Consider the following 16,867-nt stretch of genomic DNA (forward strand, 5'->3'; position numbering starts at 1 on the left):
GAATTCAGTGAGGTTACATGAGTCACTAATCTTGTCTTGCACCATTAAGGAAAGATAGTACAATATCTTTTGGTCTTGGGGAAAAATTCCTTCCTTCAGAGAGTTAACAGACCTCTGCTGAAGCAAATGGAAATATTTTTGCTATGTTGCATTTTAAGTAATCTCTTTTTCAGATATTCAATACTAATGTTGGAGGCTGGATGAAATAAACAATTTTACCTTTAACTTACAATTTACATTTCTCATTCCACATCCTTTGCAAATGGAAGTAAATCTCAGTTTACGTAAGCAGATACTGACAAGGCCTTTGAATATAAGGTAATAGCTTAAAGCTATTTTTCCCTCTTTTCTATAGCCTGACAGCAACCAACAATAATTGTGTTTAGTGAGATGGCTGTGAACTGTCAAAGAAATTCAAAGATATGTCAGAAAATCAGTCTAAGAACAGTTGGTAATAAACCACTGACAACAGTAGCCACCAGTGTGTCCATTACTAGTCATTTTGAGTGTGTCAGGAAAGGCATGTCTGTCACCCATTGAACAGTTTAAATAATGCAACTGGAGAAATTTATTCCAAAATTAATGCCTGTTTTGCAGTGTTACACCATCATTTCTTCCTTGATTGACTTCATTTAATTTCTAAAAAATCCTTGTCTTCTAGAATTTGCAACTCTGCGTGATAGCCCTGTCTCTTGGTCCACAAGCCCTATCTCTTGATCTATAAGCAAGTTTCAAGATGCAATTAGTGCTGGTTGAAAACTAACAAAGTTCCTTATAGAGAAAAGAATATAGCCACCATTGCAAAACCCTTAGGATTGTAATGTGAATTTCTGCTTTATGTGAGAAGAGATTTACTCCCACTGTATGTTTAGCTCCATTCACCTGGAAATGAGATTCAAGCTGCCTTTTCTTTTAAAGCTGATTTTAACTTCAGAAATAATCATACTCCCAAGTGATACAATGACATTCTCAGAGGTACAAAAGACTGAATATCATTAAGATTTTATAGGGTCATTCTAATGGTAATTTTCCCTAGGCTGTGGCCATGGTGGGACTTTTTAATCAATACTTTCAGAGTATGCTTACTTAAAAATGAAAGCTGTCTTCAGTGTAAAAGCCTTTTTTTTTCTGTTTCATATTTTCTGCAAGTTGGCTAACTTTTCATTGATGCCATTCCTTAATAAAAAATGAATTTGCTAAACAAATTGTGTTTCAAATAAAAGAAATATATATTTTTAGGTGATATATTTTTATCTTTCAGAAGGACATAATGTTTCAGCAAGAGCATCTTTTTTTTTTTTTGTGAACGTCACAAAATTAAAAAAAAAAACCCTAAAAGAAACTCAACATATTCCTGAAACCCTAGTTTCTCAGACCATGAGATATCATTGGTTTTGTACACTTCTTTCTTAAAAATTAAAGCTTTATTGTACACTACACACACATACACACATGTGTACTTGTTTGTATTTTATATAGCATCTGTTGTCCAAAATGTAAGAAAAAAATTTATCAGCAGCAATCTTACATTAAGTAATATATTAGTATTATTATGAGAATTCTCAGTCGCTTCAGTGTATTGTTACTAAACACTTGAGTGTTTCCTCAACCACCGGATATTAAAAATTTAAATTTAACAGGACAGATTTCTATACAGCTAGGAGTTTTGACAATATTAGATGACTTACTACTACAGAATTTCTATTAGTACAGGACCTTTTCAGGAATCTGAATAAGCCCTGTGTTCCTGTACACTTTCTTGGTATCTAGAAACAAGCAAGATTTGAGAGATTTGGAATTTAAAAGCACCTTATAGACTTATAATGGACACCTCTAAATCACCTGCTGCAGGGAAGATTCTACAACTGTGCTGTGCAGCATGTGGGACAGCAATAATCAGCTCCACTCCTCAAGAACTACGAGCAGAAGAGCAAGAAAAAATCTCATGGAAAACCAAAAGAAACAAGATGGAAACAAAGCCTGCCAGACTTGTCCAAACATTAAGAAAAAATATTTTACGTAACTCTTAAATTGATACCACAAAATTCTAAGTTTCAGGCTTTCACAAGAAGCTTCTGAAACAGAAATACGCTTTTAAGCTCAAAAGTTGCAACTCAGTACAAAAAAAATGACATGATAAAATACATCATTGTTTCTGCCATGGTGCTTTTTGAACTACTACCTGCACACAATGAGTGGAATCACAAAACAAAGCTGACAGATTTGTTCCTCTGAGCTTAAGTTTCTACTTTCTACGAGTGTTGTTTGTTTGCTGCCCATACATACAGAGTATGACAGCTATTTGTGTTATATAAATGAGGTTTCCTCTTGAGTTTGATCTCAATTGCATGCTAATCATATTGTCCCTTATTATAAAACAAGCACTTGACTTTATTATATTTAATATTATGAAATAAGCTTAAAACACAGGAGAATACTTGGGTAATCTGTTTAAGCTTGTCTATCTCAATAGCTTTATTACATTACTTATTAAATTATTTCAGCAACATGCTAAATGTCAACATACCTTTTTCAAATGACTTCACATTAAACATAACATTTCCCCAAAAAAACTTAGTATATGGAAAGGAGAAAAAAATTGGAGAAAAAATTGGACTGCAGCAACCACAGATTTCCAGTAATTTTAGTTTTCATTATAAGAGCTATCTATGTTGTACCTTACTGACCATAATTGTCACTTCTGTTAGTAGGAAACCATTTTGATAAAATCCATAACATGATAGTTTTAGTATCTACTACTGCTTGGCTCTTATTCATTCCTAAAAGATGGTTTCTCACAAGGGATTTAATGTACAAAAAATGCAGTTTACTTCTGGAGAACCTCTGTCATTTTTATGAGTCTTTTTTTTCCCCTGTTTTTATGGCCTTTTTGTTTTATGTTATCCCTCTCACTTTGAAATTATGTCAGGTCCTGTGTTTGATGACTATGTTAACATTAGTCCCAAAATGCAACATGGTCAAGTTACACACGTAGCACTGAAGTACAGTTAGGTCATGGTGTCTTCAGTCAAACTATGCTAAGACAAACAAATATGAACAAATTCATTTTCTCTTTACACTGTAATTAAAAAAAAACCACTTTTTTCCTCATAGTTTCTTGAAACAAAAAGAGATTAATTAATTGCTGATATTACCAGCTGACATTATCACAGACTAGGTAGGAATTTTTTTTCATGCTCCAGGAAACATAGTTATATACTGGAATACAATTATTCACAGAACCATTCAAATTCAAGCTAAAGAAATAACAAACATAATTACTTACCTTGAGCTTTCAGGTTTGGAATTCAACCAAAAACTCTCTATCCTGAGATCTGAGAAACACAAAATAAAAGCTTTCTATCACCACCGACAATAAATATTTAGACGTTAGATATACAGTAAAATGACTAAATTATAGCTCAATACTACAAATAATTAACATATGTATATGTTATAGGAAAATCTATTGGCTTAAACCTTGACTAGCACACTTTGAAAGAAGTGCATTTCATGTCAAAAAAGCAGCCCAGTAAAGTCTAAGCTTTCTAGTGTGTTCAGTCTTCCTCTCCCTATCCCCAAAGAGTGTTCTGAGGAAAGATTGATTTTAAGGTCTGTCCTGGGCTGAGAATTTGTGAATTTCCATGGAGACTAATAAGCTCCAGGGATATCTGGATAGAAGAGGTTCAGACTGCACACCAGAGAAGCTCAAACTATGACTTGAGAAGTTTATTTGAACATAAATAGTTTCTTTAGAAAACAAATTACTTTAATGCTCAGAAGATATTTTAAAAAATCAGACTACATCCTAAGATTTTGTTTCTAAGAGTAGAAAATAAAAATAACCAAAATAATAATAGAGGATATACATTTCATGTATGAAAGGGATCAGAATGCTCTGTGACAGCTGATAAAAGTACATCAAAGTAAAAGCAATAGAGAATCTGACTGGGGATGGATGTTTGTAAATCTGGGGATGCAAAAATGGAATTTCTTCTATAAAAGTAGAGGAAGAAATAGATTAGTACAGCAAATCTCCTTTATGACTATCAAATACAAACAATTCATCATTGAATTAACATTCATTTTATGGACTTGGATGCATTTCTTTATAATTGCTAAGATTCGTTATATTTATCAATACTATAACCATGCTTATTTCATTAATAAGGCTTGAGGTTACACATTAGCTTAATAAGAACAATCTGAAATTGATTTTCCTGCAGCAAATTAGTTTCCAACCTTTTGTCTATTGGCATTTTTCTCTTTCCAGCACAACATTAATGAAGATTAATGTTCAAAATTTAAAATCTGGCAAACAAATATTAGGAAATACACAAAGTGAAAACGTGTCTGAATAATAGAAAAGAAGGATGCACAGAAAAAAAAATGATACATAAGCATAATACTAAATTTATTTTCATTTTAAGCTAAGAGTAATTAACATATTAAAGAAGAAGATTAAATGCTATAATGGTAATCTGCATGCTTTAGAAGAAATATGTATGTCTCTGTAATCTTAAGATTATTCAAGACATCCTATTAACAGATTATCCATTCAGTGCTTGCAGTGTTGCCAAGTTCCAAAAATTTTTCCATGGTGTTTGCTTTAGACAAATTAGTTTTGTGAAATTAGTTTTGTGTTTTGTTTTTTGTGGGTTTTTGTTTGTTTGAGTTGGGTTTTTTTTTGTTGTTGTTGTTGTTTTTTTTTCCCCTCGTGGCTCAAGAAATGGCACATGTTCTTCCCTAAGTACTTTAGACATATTCAAAAAAGAAACTGAGGATAAAAATGTATATATTTGGCCTTTCTTTATCTTAAAAAAAAAAAAAAAAAAAAAAGTCAGGTTCTTTTTCTTTTTAAAGTTTCTAACAGGTTTGGAGCTGAACATTTAAAAGTGAATATTTCACTTTCATTTTTTTTCCTAATTAAAGACATCAGAATTTGCACCACAACAATACATTTTGTCCTAGGTCTCCTAAGCTGCTGAACAGTCTGTTTTGTCACTGCAGAAGTCATCATGCAATATCGCCATTGTATTTTTAGGGAAAAAAAAAAACAAAAAACCAAAAAACAACAAAGTTCCTATCCTAAGTGTTTAACTTACTCTTATCTCTCAAAATAATTTTTCTCAGGATGTTCTTTTCTACTTTGTAATTTTCTTCCCTTCATTTTTCTTTCCTTATGAAAGTAGCAGTATATGCCCACCACAGGAGTATGATAGCACAAGTGAAAAAATGCCTCTTAAGTCAAATATACTTTCTAAACAATTGGTCTAGAGGAGTCTAAATTAATCTGTGACTCAAACCATCTTTTTCTATTTTGTTATTTTGAATCTCTATGGGGATAAATATACTAGAATATTATGCTATAGTTTTAACCCATTGAAAAAAAAAAAAAGGGTTACATAGTATTGGAACTGGGTGCAAAAACTTAAATGTTATTACCTTCCCTTCAGAGAATCAGTCCATTATAGCACCAGTCTAGTCCTTACATAGAAAACTTTCAAGTGCTTTAAATCAGGAAATTAGAGGTTAATAAACCTCAAGTATAATCTTTTTTTCTGTTGTGAACTAAAATATTGATGTTGAAAAGTTACAAATTCTTTCTGTCCACAAACTTTTCTGCTCCATAAAATCATCTTGGTATTTTCAATTAAAATTTCTCACGTACTTTGAGAGTTTTAGATGAAAAAGTGCTTTTTTTTTTTTTTTTTTTTTTTTTGCTAAGGATTATTTCTATGTATATAAAACCAAAATATCAATAAGATAGTTCATTATACTGTATTGTCAGCAAATTAATCATACTTTGGAGAGATTAGGAAGTCTACTTCCTGAACATCATCTGGCTTTATTTTAAGTAAAAAGCAATTTATTCACAGAACTCAGGGCATTATTCAGCAACACTTAAAGGATTAGCCAGTTCCAACTTTTGTAGGATGATTCTTTGTTGTCCACAATTACCACAATTTTAGAAAACAAGCTATTATTTTATCTTACCTAACAGATTGTTATCTTCTCTTAACACTATAACTTAATTAAAAATAACTTATATGAATGATTATTAACTAAGTGAACTATTGTGTTTTTAATCTCCTTTTATAACACTCCTTATTTAAAGGCACTATGGGAAATACCAGGCAGTAATAACTATATGATGACTCAGTACTGGACAATGTTAGTGTACCTTTATTTCAACAGGTCAGAAAAAAATAAAGAAGGGATTAAACCTCTGCTTTCAATGATCTTTTTTGCACTTTGACTTCTAATAACTGATTAATAAATCAGCACAGAGAACAAGACCTGCTACTTTTATGATGATGATTACCGAGACAAATTCCAGTAGAAATCCTAACAGTATGTATTATCACCTTACTTCCATTAATTCTTATTTCCTTGTGCAAAGATTGTATCAATTATCAACAAACAAATGTTTGTTTACTCACTGATACTTAAATTCAGTTCCAGGAAAAACATTATCCAAAATATTTTTTCAGTCCTGTTAGACAGTATCCTGAACTATGCACACCAAAATGAGGATATAATTAAAAATTAAGAGTTTTCTAAGGAGGCTATGAAAGCAAAGGAATTTTTAACATTTCATTCAAGTGTAATTATGTTTTTGGCAGCAATTTCTAGTTAATTTTTTTAATGTCTAAATATTTTGCTACTTATGAAGAATGCAAGATCCTTCTCCCCCTGTTTCTCTTCAAGAAATTTCTTGAATTTTTAAAGAAAAAAAATATAATGTAAAAGAGACAGGTGAAAGCTTCATAGATTATTCTGTTACCTAGTTCTTTCACAACTGGAAGCAATTTTAAGTACAGTCTACAGTAAGAGTAGCAGGAGTGCATTTTGTTTAGGACTGGGCTGTCATTTTACCTGGTAACTGTGTCCGCTTGACTTAAAAATCCCAAACAGTCCTTATATATTCCCAAATGTGTGTTTGATCCATGAACTTTAAGTATTGCACTGGTTTTCCAACAACAGCCATTTCACAACCTTTCTATATTCTTGCCTAATCAACATCTTTTTCAATCTGATAAAATTTTGTGAAAAGACACAAAAATACCTGCTGAAGAAATAAAATGGTTCCATTAAATTTTTATTCACATTTTCATAATCTCTTGAGGTTTATGGTAAAAATGCAGTTGTTGGAGCTGAACAGCTCCTCTCTCTTCTGGTTTATGGTAAAACACAGTTGTACGTATTTCAAAGCCTACACATTCAAAAAGGTATCCAATTAAATTATTTAATGGAGATTATCTTCATAATACCCTACATAAACTTCTTGGCAGGTAATCTATACTTGCATAAAATACCTCTCTTTCCCTTTCTTCTTAGTATTAACCTTAACAGAAAATCCAGCTTTGTTGACAAAACATTGCAGTTGGGCTTCCCTAACACAACACAGAGCCTAAGTTTTACATAACAAGGCTATCAAAGGTTTTCTATTAAAGGCTGACTTTTTCTTGCAATATCTCTTTGGTAATTCCTTTTGTTTATGTGAACTGTAAATGCTACATCTGGATGTCAGGGCAGATGCTCCCTCCCTTAACTCCATTGGTCTTGAAGCCCAGATACACACCCTAGAATACGTACTTCTTATTCACCAGAGTGAAACCTCAACACACACTTTCCCCTTATATATTTGCCATTAAAAGTAATCTCAGATGTTGTCATACTTTAGCTCTGTTTAGGACCAACCTATGCAGTCTCTCTCTCTCACTCCCCCCACCCTCTGAGGGAACAGGGGGGGATAATATAACAAAAAAAAAAGGCTCAAGGTTTTAGATAAGGACAGGGAGTTAAAGTTACCATTATGGGCAAAACAGACTCAACTTGGAGAAAACTATGTATTTCCTACTATTAGTAAAACCAAAGCAGGATAATGAGAAAGAGAACAAAGCTCCCCAGCCGAGCTGCACTGGGGGAATAGGGAATGCAGATTATATACACTTCATCACATGACACTTTATGCCACTCCTTCCTCCTCGGCGGAAGAACTCCTTACATTCCTCTCCTGCTCCGGTGTGGGGTCCCTCCCATGGGCTACAGTCCTTTACAAACTGCCCCAGTGTGAGGTCCTTTTCCACAGGGTGCAGTCCCTCAGAAACAGACTGCCCCAATGCGAGCCCCTCCATGGGCCACAGCCTCCTTTGGACATCCACCTGCTCCAGTGTGGGGTCCTCCATGGGCTAAAGTGGATCTCTGCTCCTCTGTGGACCTCCATGGGCTGCAGGGGGATGGCCTACTTCACCATGGGCTGCACCACAGGCTGCAGGGGAATCTCGTCAGGAGCAGCATTACTCCTCCCCTTTCTTCTTCACTGACCTCAGCATCTGCAGCTGTTCCTCTCACAAGACATTCTTGACAATCAAGCTCCATCCGATGCCTCTCAGGTCCTTTTAACATGTCCTCTCTTCACTTTTTGCAGCCCAGACAGCTGCCCGGCAGTTTTCACTCCTTTTTTTAAATTATTTTTTCCCTTCTTAAATATGTTATCACAGAGGTGTCCTCAGGGAACATACCATCACCACTTGGCTCGGCCCTGGCCAGCAGCAGGTCCACCCTGAGCCCGGCTGAGTCCACCGGCAACTTCTAGCAGCTTCTTGCAGAAGCTGTCACTGTAACCCTCCCCCTCCTCACTAAACAAAACCAACACATGCGTACAGGGCTGGCCAGGAAGGAACTACAGTATTCTTCAATAGGTCCTGAAACTTGGATGGTTCAAGAAGCAGCAGTGTGGATCTAGTAAAGAATTTATCTATGCTGTACTGGAACTTGCAGTATTACATGTATTAAATTTTTGTGTTTCTGCATTCTACCAGTTATTTCTCTTTTCTTTCTGTGTATTTGTAGTCATATTCTTGTATTTTTGTTACATAGTGTTGATTTCGGATAAGCTCTCTAATTTGTCAAGATCTTTGTAAATTCTAATCCTGTCATCTGGGGCATTTACAATCCTGCCCAGCTGTTTGTCAGTCACAGATTTTTAAAGCTTATGTTTTTTTTTTCCGTCATTCACATCTCTTCTTTTTCTAAACACTGAAAAACAATATGGCCAAAACAGGCTCCTGTAGGACCTCCTACCTGAAATGATTAATAATGATTCCTTCAGTTATTAAAGCAATTTTTAAAAGAGTTGGTTGCATCTGATTCGTATTTTGCTATTCTGCTTAAAATAATGTAATAGCATGTACACCCTGTATCCCACTTAATAACAACATAATTATATCATATTTACATTCCTTTCCCTCGTGGAAAAAAAATCATGCTGTAGCAATTCATAAATAAATTTGCCTTATGGAGACAAAGGCATAAAGAACATTTCAGAGAATATTCAGGACTATCCATCACTTCCTCCGGGCCTAGTCCAGTATGGCACTATAATCCTAGTTAGTCCAGTATGCAACAATGCAATTATTTGTTTTAGTTGCTGTCACTGAAAACATGCTCTACGTAAGAAGAAACAGAAAGAGAGAGAAACACCACAAAAAGTATTGGCAAATCACGGTGAAAATGAGAGTATTCTTTTTTAAAGTATTTAAATTAAAATAACTCAAACCTAACTTTGTAAAACTATGCTAAAGATTATGCTAAAGATTATGTAATAATGTGCTCTTACACAATTCATAACCTTGCAAAGGACACCATAACTGTCCTATGTTTTGTTATCTTTGGGATAAGAAGTACACAAATAACATAGCACAAATTCTAAGGACATGAGAAAAATTGAAATTAATTAGAAGTGTACACAGCAAAAGCAATCATTCTGGGGAGTGTAGAATTTACAAGATACATCTATTTTATGATCCCTTTCAGTGTACTCTAGGTTATATAAAGAAATATTTCTTCTATTAATTTAGTTTATGGAGGTATGCTACTGTGTATAAAAATATATAAAAAAATATAAAAATATAAAAATCTTTTTACTGTGAAGTGTGGAAAGACAATTTGAACAGCTGGAAATTATATTAGAGTCAATACTATTTTAAGTTTTCAGATACACTAGAATTATTAAAAAACAACATAATATGGTTATCAAATATTGACAAGCATCAGGCAGTACTACTGTTGAAAATATCAAGCATTGCTGCAGGATGGATTTCGTCTTTATTTAACTTCCTAAAATGATGTTTGTTTTGGGTTTTTTTAAAAGAATGACACAATTTACAAAATCACATCATAAAAATAGTTGATCTGTAGATAAATGTTTTGGATGAAGGAAATATGGTAGTTAAAAGGAAAAGTTTAAAGGTTCAGAGCCATAATGGTAACTGCTGCCTATTATTCACAGCTGCCAACTTCTTTTTTTTTTTTTTTTTTGGTGCAGCTTCCAGTTAAACCAGTGCTTCAGTGCTTTCACTGGAAAATAAAAATGCACTTCTAATACAAAGAGGCTAATGATTTGTCTTCTACAATATTACTTTACAGAATGTGTATGTCAAAGGCTAAGATCCTGATTCACTTCAAGCATGCAAGTATGTGAAAAAACAATTTTGAAGAACTCAAAGTTTATAAACAAGCAAGTCTGTTCTCATCTCACAGCTTGCTTTGTTGCAATTACTAGAGAAAACCCTAAAGTTAAAAATATATTAGTTACAAAGATATCTCAGACTATCATTTTTACTGAAGAATTACAAATACTGAATTAAGCAAAGTTTCTTTAAGAAATATCTGGGCTGTATACCTGAAGTTTTATTGTGTATAATATTTTTTTTCATGATGAGCTACATATTTTGAATAACTACAAAATATTGCACGTGTCAAATCACACTTGGAGAAAAGAAAATACACTCTTAAATTAACAGCATTTTTTAATACTATGTATTCTTCCGTTGTGATCACCTCAAGCACTAATGAGTGCTAAGGAGCTGGTGTACAGGGCTGGTGGCTCGTAACATTAGAACAGCTTCTTAGCATTCTCTTGTCTTGAGTCACAGAGTAGTTCAGTCCCAATCGGACCAGAATACGCAGTCTCTCTCGCACTCCCCCACCCTCCAAGAAAATAGGGGAAGATTATATAAGAAAAAATGGCTTGAGGTTTGAGATAAGGACAGGGAGAAAATCCTTAAAGTTACCGTTAACGGGCAAAACAGACTCGACTTGGGGAAAACTATTCCTTTATTACTACAAACAGCAGGATAATGAGACAGAGAACAAGATAACCTCCCTCCACCCCTCCCTCTTCCCAAGCTTAACATTATCTCTACTACCTTCCCTCCCACCCTGAGAGGCACAGGGGAGAAGAGGGAATGGGGGTTGCAGTCAGTTCATCACACGTTGTTTTATGCGGCTGCTTCATGATCGGGGGAAGAACTCCTTACATTCCTCCCCTGCTCCTTCCTGGGGTCCCACCCATATGCCACAGTCCTTCCTGAAACTGCTCTGGTGTGGGTCATCTCTTCCACGGGGTGCAGTCTCTCCAGAATGTCTGTCCCAGCAGGCCCTCCACGGGCCACAGCTGCCTTCAGGCATCCACCTCCCCTGATGTGGGGTCCTTCATGGGCTCCAGGTGGATCTCTGCTCCTCCGTGGACCTCCATGGGCTGCAGGGGGACAACCTGCTCCACCATGGTCATCACCACAGGCTGCAGGGGAATCTCTTCACATCATCTATCTCATCTCCTCTCCACTTCTTGCAGCCGGGCTGGGCCAAGTCGGACCCAGTCGGGCACCTGGAGAGAGGCCAGAGGGTGAGGCCTGCAAGGCCCATGAGGCCCACGCCTCCCCCTCTGCGCCTCTGCCCCCGCTCAGCTTCTTCACATCCTCTCTTCTCTGTTTTTTTTTTTCTGTTTTCCCCTTCTTAAATACTTTATCGCAGAGGCATTATCACGGAACATTCTGCTACCAGTCGGCTCAGCCTTGGCCAGCAGCAGCTCCGCCCTAGGCCCGGCCGAGTCCACTGAACAAAGGCGGACGACTTCTAGCAGTTTCCTACAGAAGCTACCACCTTAGGCCCCCCCTCACTAAACAAAACTACAACAATCTGTTTGTCAAATGGATACAGAATGAACAGGCTCACATCTCTGCTCTATCCAGCATACATACTTGCTATGAAATGTAACTCTAAATCACTGGCAAGGCTGGAATTTGGATCTGCAATATTATATTCAATTAGAAAATAAATTAAAAAATAATGGAAAAGAGTTCGATTTAAAAGTATCATATATGCACTTTTTTGAACTGTGTTCGTACAGATAACAATGTCCGTCAGCAATACAGGTGGGAAATGCTGTGCTTTCCTTTTTTAAATGACAAAACACACATAGAAACTAGTGAAATAAATGACTCTACAGTTCACACACATGATTTAATAATATCTTGACCTGCACTAGAAACCAACAACAAATGTCTGAAAGTATGTTCCACTATCAGTCCACAAGTTCTATTGTACTTATCAAGGAATTAGATTATAAGAAAGCTTTTATGTATGTGTGAGAGGCAGGAGCAAGGACAGAAAGAGAAAGGGAGAGAGCCATTACAGCATAACATAACATAACTGTTCACTGGAAACTCAGTAAATTTTACATCAGAATCCCACAAGTAAGAATTGTTAGATCATTCCCAAGTCACAAAACAAAGAAAGAATTCAAGAGGAAGAGTAAGATACTTTGCAGTTCTTTGTGTAGAATATAGAATCATTGCAAGAGGTCTTTAAATGTCATCTAGTCCAACCACCTTGCAAGAAGCAGGGGCATCTTCAGCTAGGTAAGATTGATCAGAGCCCACTCCAACCTAGCCTTGAATATTTCCAGGGATGGAGCACCCGCCACCTCTCTGGGCAACCTCTTCCAGTGTTCCACCACCCTCATTGGAAAAATTTTTTCCTGTCTGAATTCAGATTCAGCCTGAATCTACCTCCTTCTATTTTAAAACCATTACCACTTGTCCTATCACAACAGGGTTTGCAAAAGAGTTTCTCCCCATCTTTCTTAAAATCCCCCTTTAAGTACTGGAATGCTGCAATAAGGTCTCCCCAGAGCCTTCTCTTCTCCAGGCTGAACAGCCCCAACTGTCTCTGCCTGTCCTCATAGGAGAGGTGCTCCAGCCCTGTAGTCATATTCGTGGCTCTCCTCCGGACTCTCTCCAACAGGTCTACATCCTTCTTAAGTTGGGTGCTCCAGAACTGGATGCAACACTCCAGGTGGAGTCTCACAAGAGCAGTGTAGAGGGGGAGAACCACCTCCCTTGACCTCCTGGCCAACTTTCTTTTGATACAGTCCAGGATGTGGTTGTCTTTCTGGGCTGCAAGCCCACATTGCTGGCTCTTGTCCACTGTCACTCTCAAGTCCTTCTCCACAGGGCTGCTCTCAATCCATTCTCTGCACAGCCTGTACTTGTGCTTGGGATTGCCCCAAACCATGTGCAGGACCTTACACTTGGCCTTGTTGAACTTCATGAAGTTTTCATTGGCCCATCTCTCCAACCTGTCAAGGTCCCTCTGGATGGCATCCCTTCCCTCCAGCACTGTACCACGCAGCTTGGTGTAATCAGTGAACTTGCTGACAGTTTACTGAATCCCGTTGTCTATGTCACCAACAAAGATGTTAAGCAATTGGTCCCAATACCAATCCCTGAGGAATGCCATTTGTCACTGGTCTCCACTTGTACATCGAGCTGGTGAGCACAACTTACTGAGTGTAGCCATCCAGCCAATTCCTTACCCACGGAGTGGTTCATCTGTCAAATCCATGTCTCTCCAGTTTAGGAACAAGGTTATAGTGCAGGACAGTGTTAAGTGCTTTGCACAAGTCCAGGTAGATGATGTCACTTGGTTGACCCTTAGCTGTCATTAATCACCTCCTTATTTTCCATCTGCCTTAGCATGATGTCCAGGAAAATCTGCTCCATGATCTTGCCAGGCACAGAGGTGAGACTTACTGGTCTGTAGTTCCACAGGTCTTCCTTGTTTCCCTTTTCAAAAATGGAGGTTATGTTTCCCCTTTTCCAATCAGTGGGAGCCTCACTGGACTGCCACAACTTCTCAAATATGATGGATAGATTCTTGCTCCAGTTCCAGTTCCCTCAGGACCTGCAGATGCATCTCATCAGATCCCATGGACTTGTGCACCTTCAGGTTCTGCAGATGGTCCTGAACCTGCTCTTCTCCTACAGTGGGTGACTCTTCATTTTCCCAGCCCCTGCTTTTGCCTTCTGGACTTGGGCTATGTGGCTAGAGCCCTTGCTGGCAAAGACTGAGGCAAAGAAGCTGTTGAGTAGCTCAGCCTTCTCCATGTCCCTGTTATCTCCCATTTCTTTCTGGAGAGGGCCCACATTCTCTCTAGTCTTCCTTTTATCTTCAACATACCTAAAGAAGCTTTTCTTGTTTCCCTTGACATCCGTGGCTAGATTTAATTCTGTCAGGGCTTTTTCTTTCCTTACCTGATCTCCAGCTGCCTGGAGAACCTCTCTATAATCTTCCCAGGCTATATGTCTGCGCTTCGACCCTTCAAGGGTATATATATCCTTTTGCTTCCCTTAAAACATCAAACTCTGTTAAAATGCATTTAGGAAAAATAGCTGGAAAGATGACTTATGGTCTTTTAACCATATTCCTTTTACACACATTTTGTTCCAACTTTGCTGTTATTTTCTGTAGAGATCGCATCGAAAAAAAAGAAAGCAGCTAGTGTGAATCACACTGCTCTAAATCTGATTCAGATTCACTGTGTGATGTAACCAGATTACTTAAAATTTTTATGTATGCTACAACAAACTCATGAGGGGTTTGCTTTTACTGAGAAAAAATGTTTTTTTTTTTTCATTAACACCTCCTATGAAGTCAAATAATTAAATATAAGTTGGGGACAATGATGCTAAATTCTTACCATGCACGAAGTTAGCACTATCTTTTATTTTGAAATGAACACATTTGCTTTGAATAAAAAAAAAAAACAAACTTTTATTTCTTTACTGAAGAACAAAGCTCCAATTCATTTACTAAGTGCTACTGTGATAGCGGCAATATGGTCTCACGGTTACAGTAGAGGAGAGTGGACTTACTTACTTTGCCACTAATTTACTGTTCAGTATTAGACAAATCATGATTTTGTCTTTAAGTTTCCTCATTGTTGAACTGTGAATAACACCTGGTCAATGACTTCAAAGATGTGAAATGCTTTCCTTTTATAAACCATACACGAGTCTCTAAGAATGGCAATTATATTTTGTCAAAGCAGAGAGAAATTTTTCCTTCCAAGTTTGCTTCGTTACCAGATCAATCTGAAAAAAACAGATAGTTTAAGGAATACTTTTAAATATTTCTATTACCATGGGGTTTGCAGAGAAATCACTTAATGAAAAGGCAAAGACAATTATTTCTATGGAAGACTAAGTAGCATTTTTACACAGAAAAAAGAGACCATGCAGTCTAACATAGATCACAAATGTGAGATGAGAACTAGTGTAACTCTAAGAAAGAGGAGGTAACCTTCTTAGAGGTAATCATAAAAAGAGGGTGTGGAGGGTGAATGCTCTTTTGTGTAGTTGCTTGTTAATCCACTATAGTATTTTTGTTTTACTGAATGAAAACAAACTCAATCATATACATTTAGGACACTTTGTTTCTTCTTAATTACAGATAGGCCAGTAAGAATAAAGTAAAATGACTGGATAATGTGTAGACTGTTGCACGGAGATGATTCAGTTTTATCTCAAGCCACAAACATTTATAGAAATAATTAAGAGCTTATGTAATCCAAGAACAGGAAAAAAAGATTTTAAAAAAGCGCACATCATCACTATATCATCATCCACTTCAATAAGTTTCTGCAATACATATGTGTGCAAACCTGTACATTCATCTTCACAAAAGTAGTACTCGTGCAATTGAAAAAAAAAAATAGGTTTTTTTTTGCTCTGTTTTCATCTACTGGAGTTTAAAAAGCTACAGCCTTGAAATTTCTTGTCATAAGCATTCCTTTGTTTGTTTGTTTTTGTTTTTGTTTTTGTTTTTCCCTGAGTTCACTCTTCAGTGATTCCTTCTTGGTTTTGGACTTTTTAGTTATATACCCACAGGCTAGTCTATGTTGATTTTAAATGTGAAATTAATAGATCTGATCTTCAAACACAACAGTTTTTTTCATAATGTTCTGCACCAGTGATGGAGGTCTCATGGAGTTATTCTGATTTATTAGTTCCACTATAATTTCCTCAGGAATTGCCACAATGTGCAATGTTACAGAAAGCCACCTCCTTTCTGTGGAGAAACATTCTCTTACCATGGAAGATTTCAGCTGTCCCTTTCTCAAAATCTTAAATTAATCACTTTGGCAATTACCAGTTCCAAATTGAAAACAGTTTGACTCCTATTAAATGAGGGGATTTTGATGACATAATTTTTGGGTGTTATCATTGAAATACAGTTTGTGTATCTAATAATTTCCTTACATGGTCTTTCACATGCTTTTTGTATGCTTTTTAATATTTTCTTCTGCTTACTGTGGAGCTGTTGCAGTGAGTCCTCATTTGAGCTTGTATAACTTGCGTGCACAAGTGTATCTGTCACTTTCCAAGTTTCTAGAGCAACTTTTTTAGGTTTCCCATTTGATTTTTTTTTTCCACAAAAGCCCTTCATTTCTAATGTAGTTCTGAAAATGTATATAGACTGACTGATACAAAGTGCCTAAAAAGAGAAGCTGAGTATTACATTTTCAATACATTTCAGGGTTTTTTTTCAGGTCTTCTGTATTGCCCTTCCCAAAGATCTCCCAGCCAAGACTTAATTTCCTCTCCCATTTTACATACTGTGAACCAGTCTTTCTTGAATATTTGAGAAAAACTCTTGGAAGGCTAGTTTTAAGACCTATCAACTCTGAAGTGAACCTCAGAAAAGCTAAACAGATTTCCAAGGAAATTAGGATTAG

The 16,867-nt window shown here is 36.4% G+C and overlaps 1 long non-coding RNA gene across 1 annotated transcript in view; it reads right to left on the bottom strand.

Annotated features, from left to right (window-relative positions):
• Positions 1-3,289: 3,289 nt before the first annotated feature.
• LOC147596299 (uncharacterized) overlaps positions 3,290-16,867 on the bottom strand; it is a 562,863-nt gene continuing 549,285 nt past the window's right edge. The window contains exon 5 of the long non-coding RNA XR_015261405.1: positions 3,290-3,335. This is a non-coding gene — a long non-coding RNA (uncharacterized LOC147596299). The remainder of the gene's footprint in view (positions 3,336-16,867) is intronic.

The sequence above is a fragment of the Chlamydotis macqueenii genome, chromosome Z (assembly GCF_036417535.1).
Source record: "Chlamydotis macqueenii isolate bChlMac1 chromosome Z, bChlMac1.mat, whole genome shotgun sequence".
Lineage (NCBI taxonomy): Eukaryota > Metazoa > Chordata > Aves > Otidiformes > Otididae > Chlamydotis > Chlamydotis macqueenii.